Below are 13,151 nucleotides of genomic sequence, written 5' to 3' on the forward strand. Positions count from 1 at the left end.
AAAGGTTTGCTTAAGATCCCTCACTGCACTCTGCACATCAGGGAACATGCCCTCTTTCTCAGCCATGCAGAAGACTAGAGGCCCATTTTCTAAAACAGACAGGAGGGTGCTGGAAACATACTGAAAACACAAGGATTAACCAAAAGTTGATATACTAAACTTTTAGACCTCCAATTTTCTTCTTCTTGGCTCCAGAAGGCAGGAAGTTGGAAAAGGAACCTTCCTATAATCAACCTAGTCTAAGAAATGATCTAATGACATCAACATGGAATTCTGCTACAAAACAGCACAGCAGGTCATTTAACAGTGACCAACTCCGACCCATGCACAGTTATTGTCTTTCAATTTCCCACTCTTAAAAATAAAGAGGTGAATATTTCGAGACATCTGAAACTCTCCACTGTGAAAGACAAAAGCCAAAACAAACAAAAAATTTAAATAACAACTTGGAGGAAAGGGAGACCTATATTAGAAAAAAACCTTGATAAGTAACCTATCTTATTAAAATCCTCAGAGATAAGATATTGCATCTATGAGACAAGAACAGATGCTACTAAAAGAAAAGTATCAGAATAAATAAGAACACTTTGAAATCAAACATATGACAGTAAAAATCAAAATTTCTCAAAAAGTAAACAAAATTAGAAGAGAAAATTTAGAGGACCAATCCAAGATGTCCAATATCCAAATAACTGGAGTCCCCAACCAAAAAGAGAATAGAGAAAATAGGAATAAATCATATAAATGATTCAAGAACATTTCTCGGAACTCCAGGACATGATCCACATCAAAAGAATCCACCACCAATGTGTCCAGCAAAATGGATGAAAAGAGACTCATACAAAGACATTATCAGGACAAAGAGTCTAAAGGCTTTCTGCAGAAAAAAAAAAACAAGTTTTGAACAAAGGATAAAGAATCGGAATGGCATCGGATTTCATCACAGCACCACTGAAAACTAGAAGATAATGGAGCATTGCCTTGAAAACACAAAGGCAATTTTGGCAAAATATACACTTACTGAGATGTAGAATAGCTTTGCACCAAAAATGCTCGCTTCGAGTAAGCTGGTTTTACAATAGCCAGTACTCCAAGAAAGCAGTAAGAGCACTCAAATCTCGGCAACTCTAAATATTTCAATTCCATGCAGAGAACAAGAAAAGTGGAGCTGTGGTTTAATGTAGGATGCTCCCAAGTCTATTAGAAACTTCTGACTAGAACTTCTAATGTTCATGGAACACTCTGTTCCTCCTACTGGAAATCATGCAACATTAAGGATAATGAAAACAGCACCTTATTTTCAGTAAAAGTAGGAGACAAATACTACTGCAAATTAATAAGAAAAAGATGGAGTAATCAATGATGGTATGGAACAACTAAAAGTACACACTGTAAGCTGTCAAAAGCAACTGCCATGCAGTAGGAAGGAAAGCACAAAGTGTGGCAAGGCAGTTCACTGGTGGAAATTCCCTTAAATGAGTTTGTGAAAATATACTTTTTGAAGGTGGGAGGGGTACCATGAAATGCATAACATACCACTAATTTACTAAGTTAGAAATAAAACAAGAAAGTCTATTATCACCATTTACCATCATACTAGAATACTAGCCAACACCATTAAACAAAATGAAGGAAATTGGAGGTATAAGTATTGGGATATGTTGGAATATGTTGTTGCATAGTTTAAAATAATTGCATAGCTTAAAAAAATTCAGAAAGAATTAACAGAAAACTTACAAACAATAAGAGAATGTGGTGGGACTTCCCTGGTGGTCCAGTGGTAAAGAATCCACCTTCCAGTGCAGGGGACACGGGTTTGATCCCTGGTCGGGGAGCTAGGATCCCACATTCCGCAGGGCAACTAAGCCCACACACCACAGCTACTGAGCCTGTGCTCTACAGCCCACGAGCCACAACTATTGAAGGCCTCGCACCACAACTACTGAAGCCCGTGCGCCTACAGCCCATGCTCTGCAACAACAGAAGCCACCGCAATGAGAAGCCAGCACACCGCAACGAAGAGTAGCCCCCCTTGCCACCAACTAAAAAGAAAGGCCACGAAGACCCAATGCAGCCAAAAATAAAGAAATAAATTTATTTAAAAAAAGCATAAGGACATCTAACTTTCTAATGTAAAAAGAGGAAAAGGATATACTGGTCAAATGTTAATGAAAAGAAATAAGTTTAACTGTAACTATTATCAGATAAACTTTACAATAAAGATATCAATTAGGATAGAAAGGGTCACTACATAATGATTTTTTAAAAGCTCAGTTTACAAGGAAGAATAGTAATTCTAAAGTATATGGCACCTAATAAAATGGTCAACTATATTAAACAAAAATAGAAGAATCTGAAAAAGAAATCTGCAAATCTAGCATCACAGATTTCTATATACCTCTTTCCATTATTGATCAGTCAAGCATATAAACAAATACACAAACACACACACACATATGCGAGAAATAATAAGACCACGGGCTTCCCTGGTGGCGCAGTGGTTGAGATTCCGCCTGCCGATGCAGGGGACACGGGTTCATGCCCCGGTCTGGGAGGATCCCACATGCCGCAGAGCGGCTGGGCCCGTGAGCCATGGCCGCTGAGCCTGTGCGTCCGGAGCCTGTGCTCCACAACGGGAGAGGCCACAACAGTGAGAGGCCCGCGTATCACCAAAAAAAAAAAAAAAGAAAAGAAATAATAAGACCATGAGTGGATCATATAATGATATATGGAATTTTTCATCCAACAATTAGAGAATGTATATCCTTATCAAGTATACATAAAACATTACAAAAGTAATTGTATACTGGGACATAAGACAAATTACAAAAATTTCTAAGATCAAATATCCCATGTAACTTGTTCTGTAACTACAATTTGGAATTAAATTAAAAAACAAATAGATAACTTCTTTAAAGCCCATTTTTCAAAATTTAAAAGATTCCCAATTAAAGAGTCAAAAAGAAATTGTTAAGGGAAATTTAAAATACTTAGAAATGAATGATAATTACAACACTGTCTCTCAAAATGTAGATGATACCACACTAAAGGTGTACTGAGAAAAATGTATAGCCTGAATTGCAAATCTTAGAAAAGGAAAAAAAAATAAATCCGTAAATGTGTAAGCCAAGTGTTCACTGATATTAGAAAAGGAACAACAGATAAGCCAAAGAAAGTAAAAAGAAGGAAATAAGAGCACAAATCAAGGAAACAGAAAGCAAAGGTACAACAGAGATCAACTTAGAAAACACACACATGTATAACTACAGAAACAACAGAGACTCAACAGATACAAGTCTGTGGTCAACAGCAAGCAAGCAAATGGGACCTCAGTCCTACAACTCCAAGTAACTGAACTCAGCAAACAACTTGAATGAGCGTGGAAGCATTCACCCCTAGAGACCCCAGAAAGGAATGTTGTCCTGCCAACATTTTGATTTCAGTCTGATGAAACCTGAAGCAGAGAACCAGTTCAGTGAGATACACTGCACCTACTTCTGACTTATAGAGCTATGAAATAATAAATGGGTGTTGTTTTAAGCTGCTAAATTAGTGGCAATTTGTATAGCAGCAACGGAAAACTAATATACCATCCTTGCTTGACAGTTAATTGCTGCTCCCTAGGGTTTACTATTCCGGGATCCCATCTTCTCCCTTGCTACTAAAGAGTCCAGTTTTGTAAAGGCATCTTCTACCATCAGCCTCCATCTACAGTAAACAGCCACTTGAGGCTTCTCAATGATGCTGGTGCCCCCTCATTATTGCATTTCCTTGTGCATTATTGATAAACAGAGTGTTTTTCCAGTCTCATAAAGTAGGTCTAGCATGCTCACTTCTCTGAGCCTGTTGATCCCTTGCCCCACTGTCTGCCATGCAGCTCTCACACATCTACTTCAATTAACATGGGACATCACTTTTCCCAAGCTTCCAAGAGCCACTACAGCAGCATATTAGAACCAGCTAAAATGGCTTTTGCCAGGGTGCTTATATTGCTACGTCACTGGAGAATGCTCCCCTCTTAACAGAGCTCTGGCTTACATGTTAACCAAAATCAGAGGTTCACAATATTTAGTTTGACACTGAATTCAAAAAAATCAAAAGCCTTTCCTCCTTAATTCCTTGATAAAAAAGACCTGTAGTTTTCAATCTAGCTTTAAGAATAGCATGAAAGCTGTAGACCCTCTCAGAATGATACACACACACACAAATTTGCATAAATTTTATTAAAGATTCAAGGACAACAATGATGCCCATACATCTCCCTGTTGCAACCAAGATTCTCTAAAATCAGACACTGAAAATAGTTTGGGGTAAAAGATGTTTACTAGGGATCACTCCTGTGAAAGGAAGGGGATGGGGGGAGGGGGAGAAGCAGGATTGCAGAGAGATAGAGAAGTCAAATTACAATACAGACCTCACAAAGCCTCAGGAAACCTGACAGGGATCTCTGGAGGTAATTATTTGTCAGAGTTGTCTCAGGTATGAACAAAAGGGCTGGGCCTTTATACCTCTGCCTTGCTCAGTTGCATGATGAGAGGTGCCCTGGGAAAGGCAGGACCTTAGGCAAGGAGGCTGTCTCTACCAGAAGCTAACCTTGAAGGAGCTGACAGCTGAAGCCTTTCTGATTACCTTCTTCTAAACATCTGGGCTGTAATTCTTCCTTGAAGAAGGATCTGGGCTGCATAGCTCCATGTCTACCATGCTTCCACTTAGGAACCCATTTCATCCATTCTGAAAATCCTCTCCTTCTTCCACTTTACTCCCTTCTCCTCTTTTCTACTTCTAATTATACTCCTGTGCTTGCTTAAGGCAAAAGCCCAAGCAGAGAAGCTCTGAACTGTAAAGACCTCACAAGAGGTACACCACAGACTGTGGGCAAACTGAAGTTGCATATGGGTAGAAGGAGCAACAGGAGGCCCTACTGATCTAAGTTTATTTGTAAATTGTTAGCTAAGCCTGTAAATGAAATAAGTAATTACATAAGAATAGTTGACAAAATGATCTAACAGCAAACTTCTGAAAGTAGAAAACTTTTCCACTAAACCCAACTAGAATTAAACACAGGATGGCTTATAATTTATCCATCACAACAAGGAACAATAAAATATCACTATTTGGAGGCTATAAAATTAAGCATTTATAAAACTATCTTTTAATTATAATGAGAATTAGAAAATAAGGCATTTTTAAATGATTTCATCTTATAACACTTAAATATAACCTTTCTTACAACAATATTTTAGGTCCTACTGTGTGCCAGCCACTCCTAGAAGCAGAATATATATAGAAGTCAATTGGCAGAGCTCCTACCTTCAAGGAGCTTATACTCGAGACACATAATAAACAAGGAAACAAAGTCACTTCAGATATCCGTAAGTGCTATGAGAAGTGTCATTTAAACTGAGAACTGAAGGAAGCCCAAAAAAACCAAAAGGAAGAGTATTCCAGAAAAAGGAAACATGCAAAGGTCCCAATGTAGGAATCAGCAGCTGTTCAAGAAACAAAACAAAGATCAGCATCATTGAAGCATTGTGAGCAAGAGTGCTCTTAAGTGAGTTAAGAGTTATACTCAAAGTGTCTCTGTCAGGATCAACCATTCTTCCTCCTACTTAATCTGCTGTTTATTGTTAAACAATTATGTAAATACTTGAGACTGAAAGCTGATAAGCCAGCACTTTCAGATCTTGCCAGATCTCACATCACTTGCAAGAAAAATTAATTTTACATGTAACATTAAGTAATGCAAACTATATTAGTGACACTTCCCTTTTATGCAAATATCTACATGTATTTTGACTGAGTTAAAGACAGTAAACAAATCACCTACTCTTCATAAGTATATTCTGCATAATTAAGGTTTCCCTACATGTTAAATCTCCACAAATAATTTAGTATCAATGGATTTACAGTATAGTTGAGTTCTACTCAGGAAAAGCAAGTATTTATTTGCTGGACATAACAAAGGGAAGTTTAAGCTAATATGACAGTGCCAAGTAGCTTTGTCATACCAAATAATTAGTTTTGATAAACACTATTAATAAAGAAAAAAACGATATACTTAAAAGAAAATTGCCTTAAAACATACCTGATAAAAGTGTAAAACAGAAATACTTTTAATCTCTAAGCATGAAAACATAAAATGTTAAATTGTTTAACCAGTAGTGTTAAGAGCTAAAATTTCCAACATTAGAAATGACAATTACTGCAAGATATTAACCAAGGTCTGTTTTGTCTCCATGTCTCAGCTGAACAACTGCCAGTTTGGAGGTATTAAAATCCCCCACAACTTGATATTGGGGTGAATCTATGTTATACTAAGAAAAGATCTCAATACAGAAGCCCGTATATGTTAAGTAGGTTAAATCCCATTTGTTTGTTAATCAAACATGTCCAGCTCCTATATAGAGCCCTGTCAAACAGAAGAATACATTGTTATCCTCTATTCCTAACTTGCTGGTACATGTACTCTAATTTGGCCTCTTTCTCCAAAATATTCCAGTTTTCTTCACAGTAAAAATTGGTCATGACATAATTTCTCTCTTCTTGATGATTTCTGAACAAGTGTCATACGAAACTTTTTAGCAGCTATGGTATCCACAATTACTGCCTCGCCACTTACTTGGGTATCACATAAATTTAAAGGACCTTAACCCTAAAGGACTATCCCTGGCTGTGACAAATCTGATTAGCAGCACTCACAAACTCTGTTGGACTTCAAATTCTCTAACTCTTAGTCTTTTAACATAAAATCAATAGACATCTAATATTAACTCCCAAACTTTACTGTAAACTAAAAAGAATTTCTACCAATGCCTCATAGTGATTATTTTAAATTGTATAGGCTAGCAGATCTCACAAGTGTGGTCCATGGACCACAGGAGTCCCTACAATTCTTTCAGAGAATCCACAGGTTAAGATTATTTTCCTTTTATAACTTATTCTTGCATGATTATATAGCAAAGTTTTGCAGAGGCTACGTAAGTGATGACATCACACGGGTGGCTAATGGAATGAATGATTATGTATTTGTGTTCCATTTTGTTTTGAGAAGATTTTAAGGTAATACAGCTAGGATGTTAATACGTGCATTTTCAAAGATTAACTAATAAATTTGTTCTTGCTACTTCTATAAGGTGCTCTTACTAGCTATACCTGCTATAATCTCGGTGTGAGGCCATTATTTCATCCGTATACTTCAATCAAAACAATATATTGAAAGAGACTGAATGTAGAAGATGAAAATCCACCTGCTTCTATTATGACATATTATTATGTCAGACATTAAAAAGATTAGCAAAACTGTAAAACAAAAAAGAGTAAAACAATAGCAATCTTTTTATACTATTTTCTGTTTGGAAAATATAATCATTTTTCACAAAAATATGTCACTTATGTTAACGTATAATGGGCTTATTACAGCTATCTTTAAATGTATTAATAAGTAATTTAAATGTCTTCATGTTAGTTTCTGATATGGTAAATATCAAGAGATATAACCAAGAAGCAAGAGCTCTCTGGGGCACAGGCACACTACTTTTCACATATTTAATCACTGGCTTTGTCTTCAAAATAATTCCTGTTGTTGCACAAACTAATTTTTCACCTTCCTTTTTTTTAAAATTTATTTATTTTATTTATTTATTTTTGCCTGCATTGGGTCTTCGTTGCTGTGCGCGGGCTTTCTCTTGTTGTGGACAGCGGGGGCTACTCTTCGTTGCAGAGTGCGGGGCTTCTCATTGTGGTGGCTTCTCTTGTTGCAGAGCATGGGCTCTAAGCACGCACGATTCAGTAGTTGTGGCATGTGGGCTCAGTAGTTGTAGCTCACGGACTCTAGAGCGCAGGCTCAGTGGTTGTGGCACACGGGCTCAGTAGTTGTGGTGCACAGGCTTAGTTGCTCTGCAGCATGTGGGATCTTCCCAGACCAGGGCTCAAACCCATGTCCCCTGCATTGGCAGGCGGATTCTTAACCCCTGCGCCACCAAGGAAGCCCTCACCATTTTCAATTAAAAAAATTTTCTCTACTTATAATTACCATCAGATTGATACCTCTCTCCTTATTAGCACTTCATATTTTTACTGCTTTTATATATACTTAGTACAGTGTTTTAAAAAATAAACTGCAATTAAGACACAAATAATAAACACAATAACCAACAATAAAATGATGGGCCACATCAGTTTACAACATCCTTTGATGTGATGTGGCTTTATTTTTCGTTACAAAATTTTATATACTGAAATATTTATATATTTGACATTGATATTTGTCACTTCTGAATAAAAGATTTCGGTATAACAGTTTATTGCTAACCACATTTACCACTATGTTATACTATAAAGAAAATAATTAGTTCTATGCCATCACTATCAAGAGTTTTATGTGTATGGCTAGTTATTAGAAATGTAGGTTACCAAATATCTAATGTTCAAATACTTCAAAAACCATTAGAGGTTCTTTTCTTGAGACTACACACCAGTTAACCTAAATGGATTATAAAAGCCATACAGTTGGTGAAAAAATATTATGATAAATATAAGCAATATTTTCTAATAAAGATTAATGGTAGTTGAAAATTAGTGTTACGTTTAAAATACATTTCTGAATACTGCACACAGCAATGAGGCACCTTAATTAAAAAGACAAGTTTAAACCATAATCATTCATCTTTCTCTCTCGCTGCCAACTTCCTTCTATTCTTCAAACACATGAAACAGAGTATGTTATTTCCCCAAACAATGAAAACATTTATCATAATTTCACTATATTTATTGCTGTCTTTAAAGATAATTAATATTTCCCAACATAGATTAATCACAAAAATCTTCATGAGCTAAATCTGCACATTCAATACAAATATAAAAATACAGGTAAGTAGGGGCTTCCCTGGTGGCGCAGTGGTTAAGAATCCGCCTGCCAACGCAGGGGACATGGGTTCGAGACCCGGTCCAGGAAGATCCCACATGCCGCAGAGCAACTAAGCCCGTGTGCCACACACGCCACAACTACTGAGCCTGCACTCTAGAGCCCGTGAGCCACAACTACTGAGCCCACGTGCGACAACTACTGAAGCCTGCAGGCCTAGACCCCATCTCTGCAACGAAAGAAGCCATCACAACGAGAAGCCTGCACACCGCCACAAAGAGTAGCCCCCGCTCACTAGAGAAAGCCTGCACGCAGCAACAAAGACCCAAAGCAGCTAAAAATAAATAAATAAATTTATATATATAAAAAAAATACAGGTAAGTCATGAATAGGATGGCATCTATCAACTATCATTTTAATCACTGAAAGTGGTAATCAATAAATTACATTAAGAATTCACAAATTTATCATTACAAGTTACTACACTTATAATATTTACTGATTATAGACTAATATGAGACACACATTAAGTGTTGATTAAACCCAAAAGTGTCTGGCTAATAGCCATGCTTAGAGGTAAACAAACATTTCTGGAATATCTAATATATTCCAGGCACTCGGCTAGGTATGAGGAAATGAGGAAATGGATTCTGAGAAGTTGCACAACTAATAAATAGCAGAAATGGGATTAAAGTAAAAACAAACTCCAGCAAAATAAAATCAAAGGAATGAAAACCGTTTTAAAGACAACCTTCTTAATGAAATGACTGTCATTTTACAACCATTCTTTATTCCCATAACAAGGTTCAAATTTGCTTTTGAGAAAGCATCCCTCCAACACTCTTAATTCCTAAATTTCCAAGAGTGCTAATTCTATCTCCAATCACAGGAGCAGATATGTAGCCCAAGCCAAGCCAAACAGACTTAACATGATCTAAAGCTACAACTTTTCTTGGAGCCATTAGATGCAAAAACATGAGAAGGATATAAACCTATAGCTGCTGAAAGCTACCCTACCTCCAGGAGATGAGAGCCTATTCGCAAAAGGAGCCAATACCAAGAGAAACACAGCTAACAGTTGAAGAGGGTCCAAAAATGTTATTTAAACCACTGGGTCAAGCTTCACCTGAAATCAGCAAAGCCATATGATCTTTTAAATTACATGACCCAATAAATTTCCATTTGCTTAAGCCAGTCTGAATTGGGGGTTTCTGTCACTTGTTCAATGCATGTTTCAATAAAAACTTAGTGGTGTAAATCACCAACAGAAATCAAGTAATGCATTTAATTATTCTCAATCTGGAATCTTAAAAGAAATTAACAGGAATCAACAAACTATTTTCAGTATTTCAGAAAGTTTAATGCAGTTGTACACCAATCCGAGATAAGGTCACTAAACCTTATTAAAACACCGCATTCCTTCTGACTCATCTCAATATGAAAACCTGTTGTTTTACCATGAATTCTAAATAGAAGTACATTTTTATATATAATCTTTAATTTAAAATTAGAAACAAATGATTGTCCACCAAATAAACTATTTAAAAAGTAACAAACTGCTTTAAAACAAACTTTTTCAATATGATCACTGGAGGAGAAAATATCAAGAACTATCATATTACTTTGAAATATACTCAATAAAACAATTCACACTTTAATATACAAGCAATTCCTGACTAATTTGTGACTGCCTTTCTATCTTTCTACTCTGAGGCTATTCAGCCTCCAGAGAGATCAAATAAGCAGTCTAGACTAATGGCACCACCTAGTGTCCTGCACTGGTCACCATCTGAGACTCACTGTCTTCTACTTCCCTTTGCAGCTAAAGCAAAGGCTAGTCTCCTATTGTTGTTCTGTATTTAATAACTATTCCAAAGTCCATTGCTTTATTATTCATATGTACATACATGTTATCCTAAGCCTCCCCTCATCCTTCTCTCAATAATGGTCCAGTTACTTTAGGAACAACTGTTTAGAATGCCCATTACCTTTGCCAGGCACTTGGTGTTTAATGTAGGTCATCATCACAAGTACTCTGTAAAGTCACTACTCTGAGTATCCCATTCACATGCCCAAGATCACAAATCACTGGACAGACAGTAAGACTCCAAAACCCATTTGCTTAATTACTACTCCTAAGACCCATGTTGCTTTTTGTTAATTCTCCTTTTCATACTATGACCAAACCACAAACTCCATTTATAAAACTGGTAACAAGTGATTCATCTGTGTATCAGAAGAAAACAAAAGGCACTAAAAGTGAAAATTAGATTTTAAAAAATTTAATCTACCGCTTTAAAGTCTAGAAGTTCTGACTTTCAAAATGTTATCCTTTATTTTCCCAATCCTCAAAAATTAAGCCAAAGCTTTCCTCAAATACCATCACAAGTTTTTGTTCACTTCTGTTGGTTATACTAATATCATTTTCTAATATTTTGTATTATGAATTATAATCCTCCATCTTAACATCAGTTAAATCAACTCTGGGATCTGGAGGAGTTAGACTTAACCACTATTGTTCTTTTAAGAAAATTAAAATGAAATATTGGTATAGGGATAAGTGGACAAATGAAACAGATTAAAACCCAGAAACAGACTCACACATATTTATAAACTCAGTATATGACAGTGGACTGTTCAAAAAATTATGCCAGAATAAATGGTTATACATATACAAAGAAATTCAGTCTCAAACTCTACCTTACACCATACACGAAAATTATATTCAGATGGATGAAAGATCAAACTCTGTAGAGCATATATCGGAAATTCTTTGACCTGGAAGTAGGAAGGAATTTCTTAAACAAAGCATAAGAACGTAAAGCATAAAAGAAAAAGACTGGTAAATTTAGTTACATCAAATTATAAAACTTACATGAAACAAAAGATATCACAAAGACAAGTCACACACAGGGCACAGATAGATATATGTAACAAATACAATCAAAGAATGAGCATCCATAAAATACAAAAATATAAAAATTAGTAATTTTAAATATTACAGCAGAAAAAAGAAAGTGAGCAAAGGACACTAAGAGGCAATCACAAAACAGGAATCTTTAGGCAAATATACATGTAGGAAAATATGCTCAACCTCACCAGACATTTTTAAAGTGCATGTGAAAACCACAATGAGACACATTTCACACCTATCGAAATAAAAATAAATTAAAATTTCTATTGAGAGCAATTCTTCGCATGACAGTTCAGAAAGGGAATGCTCAGAGGCTGTTGGCAAGAACAATTCAGCATTATGTAGTAAAGTGCAAGATGTGCACAACCAACAATTTTACACACAGGTATAAATCTGTGGCAGCACTGTCCTACAGAGCTTTCTGGAAAAATGGAAATATTCTGTTATCTACAATACCCAGTACATTAGCTGCTAGCTACATATGGCTTCTGAGCACTTTGAAATGTGTCTAGTGCAACTGAGGAACTTAATTTTATTAAATTTTAATTAATTTAAATTTAAATATCCACATGTGACTAGTAGCTACTGTTGTGGACAGTACAGTCCTAGAGAATCATTCACATACGCATACATAAGTAAATATAAGAACCTTAAATGCAGTGAAGTTTCTAAAACTGAAAAACTTTTAAAGTCCTCAACCAGAGTATAAATTGTGACACATTCATACAGTACTATATAGAAAATAAATATTTTATAACATATATATTCATAAAATATACTATACAACATACAAATAATATTTTAACATATATAAATCTCAAAATATAATACTGCACAAAAAAAACCCATGAAGGACAGACACAGTAAAATAGTATTTACATAATGTTTTAGAACCTTCAAATCAACCCCTGATATTGTTTATGAATACATATATATTCACTTTAAGCATTAAGAAATGTATTACAACAAAAAACATGTAAAACAGCTAAAAATACCAGTGACCTGGGATAAGAAGGAGAAAGGGATTGCAGACTGGTATATACAAAGTCCTAACTGTATCTGTATCTGTTTTGTTCCCCCTCGCTGCCACACTCAAACCGTCAACAAAAATAGCACAGTGTTATGATATTGGGTACATGGGTGCATGTTTCAGTATTGTTAAATTCTTCTATACACTAAAAATATTTCATAAGGAAAATCTAAAAGCAAGAAAATCCATGCTACCAACTGTAGAACACAACCACATGACAGTCTGAGAGTTCCTGTTTAATTTCTTCCCATCTCATTCAGCTTACTAACATTCATCACTAAACACAATGAAATCAAATTTGTGAAGGCCTAAAACACCCAACTGTATTTTCACGATGAAGCGTA

The 13,151-nt window shown here is 35.8% G+C and overlaps 1 protein-coding gene across 4 annotated transcripts in view; it reads right to left on the reverse strand.

Annotated features, from left to right (window-relative positions):
* Positions 1–13,151, reverse strand: part of ADK (adenosine kinase) — a 486,162-nt gene that overhangs the window by 356,035 nt on the left and 116,976 nt on the right. The gene's annotated exons all lie outside the window — the stretch shown is intronic.

The sequence above is a fragment of the Globicephala melas genome, chromosome 16 (assembly GCF_963455315.2).
Source record: "Globicephala melas chromosome 16, mGloMel1.2, whole genome shotgun sequence".
Classification (NCBI taxonomy): domain Eukaryota; kingdom Metazoa; phylum Chordata; class Mammalia; order Artiodactyla; family Delphinidae; genus Globicephala; species Globicephala melas.